A 2,500-nucleotide genomic window follows, 5' to 3' on the forward strand; every position below is an offset into this window, starting at 1 on the left:
AGACCGAGCCCGGTTTGTGGCACAACAGAGTTTGGGGTCAACCCTCCCTATGGCCTGATAAGTGTTGACTGTGGAGAATGCCAGCTGCTCTTTGTGATTTATTTATTTATTTTGATTGTGTTGTTCATTGGCTAAACTGGCCAGCAGTAAGCCTGGCCTCGGGCCAAGGCAGGAAGGGATTACTCCCCTAGTGGACCGGTCAACAGTAGGGAATGCACAAAGGGAGGACTGAGTCGATACCGGCCTGTGTTCAACACACCATTAAAAGATCAGGGCGAAGAAATGGAACAGGCGCTTGTCTTGTTTCTCCAGAGCTGCTTTGAAAACAGCGAGAACATACAGGAGTTCACCTGCTGATCAAATGGTCACAGATCAACCATGAAGAACACGCGGTGGCAACAGCAACAGCATCTCAATCATCTGAGATGAAGTGAATTCGTCCGTTGCTCATCTTCGGGGGGCGTTCAACACCATTACAGTACACAAACAAAGAGTGGAGTAAAAACCAGAGTGCTGAGCATGCAGGGTAGTGCAGCGGTAGATTCCCTGCCTACCAAACACGAGGGTTGCAGGTTCGAGCCCCCGTGTTACCTTCCGGCTTAGTCGGGCGTCCGTACACTATAGAGAGGCAAAGTGACCGCCTATACTTCCTGCTTCAGCACTGTACCAGAGATTTTCACTATTTATTTTCCCATCCACATTTCGTAAAATGCGTATAAAACTAGTTTTACTGGTTCAAACCAAACGGTACAGATATACTTAGAAACAGGAGAGATCGCATAACATTTTACTGGGACCAAAATTAAAAAAATGCGGGTTTAAAGAAAATGTTTTTTCGATGTTGTGAAATGTTCTATGGAAATGTTCTATGGTCTCTCCCGATTATAGCGTTAGCTGAACCGTTTGGTTCGATGAAGTACAACTATTTTACAAGCATTTTACAAAATGTCTATGGGAAAATAAGTGGCGGATGAAAATCTCTGGTACAGTGCTTAAGCAGGAAGTGACGTTCCACTTTGCCTCTCTATACAAGGGGATAGGGGAGGGAAAAAACGTCTGAGTGCTATCAGTTCACCTGCAGGAGTCTGGCGTGTAGAAGGAGAACCCTGGATTCTTTGTGTTGGGATCATTTTGGTGACGTGCGTCCTCATGCGTTAATTAAATTCCTGACTGATGAGTAGGAGTGCTGCGCGGGTCTCGGTGGTTTTGAACACTCCCCGTGCCCCACATGCACACAGCTATGCAGACTGGTGTCGTGCCACGAGCGCTAAGACAGCATCTCAGCACAGGAGGGATGAGACAGTCCTCAGAGCCAGCGTGGAAGGAGACTTTAGGACTGTTCCTTTGCCTTTTGTTTAAGAATGTTTCATCTTCTCCATAAGGTTCAACATTTTAAGGAAAAACATAAGCACAAGATTTAAGGGTGTTTTGTTGCAGCCGATTCTATTTTATGGACACCTTAACTCGGACTCTAAGGGAAATCTTAACCTACGGTGCTTTGTGCAACTGGGCCCTGATCAATTTGCTTTGAACTTGCCAGCTCTGCGCTTGTATAACATGTCCACTAGCTTTCCTTGTTTATGACTCCTTTACAAGGCCCAAGCTTAAAAACTCATGATTGGTCCCTCAGCCTTCTAAGCAGCCAGTAAACCCCGGCTTTAATGCTACATGCTGGATAACACCCCGGGTTTAATGCTACACGCTGGATAACACCCCGGGTTTAATGCTACATGCTGGATAACACCCCAGGTTTAATGCTACATGTTGGATAACACCCCGGGTTTAATGCTACATGTTGGATAACACCCCAGGTTTAATGCTACATGTTGGATAACACCTCAGGTTTAATGCTACATGCTGGATAACACCCCGGGTTTAATGCTACATGTTGGATAACACCCCGGGTTTAATGCTACATGTTGGATAACACCCCGGGTTTAATGCTACATGTTGGATAACACCCCGGGTTTAATGCTACACGCTGGATAACACCCCGGGTTTAATGCTACATGTTGGATAACACCCCGGGTTTAATGCTACATGTTGGATAACACCCGGGTTTAATGCTACATGTTGGATAACACCCCGGGTTTAATGCTACATGTTGGATAACACCCCGGGTTTAATGCTACATGTTGGATAACACCCGGGTTTAATGCTACATGTTGGATAACACCCCGGGTTTAATGCTACATGCTGGATAACACCCCGGGTTTAATGCTACATGCTGGATAACACCCCAGGTTTAATGCTACATGTTGGATAACACCTCAGGTTTAATGCTACATGCTGGATAACACCCCGGGTTTAATGCTACATGTTGGATAACACCCCGGGTTTAATGCTACATGCTGGATAACACCCCAGGTTTAATGCTACATGTTGGATAACACCTCAGGTTTAATGCTACATGCTGGATAACACCCCGGGTTTAATGCTACATGTTGGATAACACCCCGGGTTTAATGCTACATGCTGGATAACACCCCGGGTTTAATGC

The 2,500-nt window shown here is 45.8% G+C and overlaps 1 protein-coding gene across 1 annotated transcript in view; it reads left to right on the forward strand.

The window, feature by feature from the left end:
* The window catches only part of znf521 (zinc finger protein 521), a gene marked incomplete at both ends in the record, with an annotated part of 81,098 nt that overhangs the window by 75,832 nt on the left and 2,766 nt on the right, over positions 1-2,500 (forward strand). The window lies entirely within an intron of this gene.

Source organism: Poromitra crassiceps (genome assembly GCF_964638095.1).
Source record: "Poromitra crassiceps genome assembly, chromosome: 23".
Taxonomy (NCBI): Eukaryota; Metazoa; Chordata; class Actinopteri; order Beryciformes; family Melamphaidae; genus Poromitra; species Poromitra crassiceps.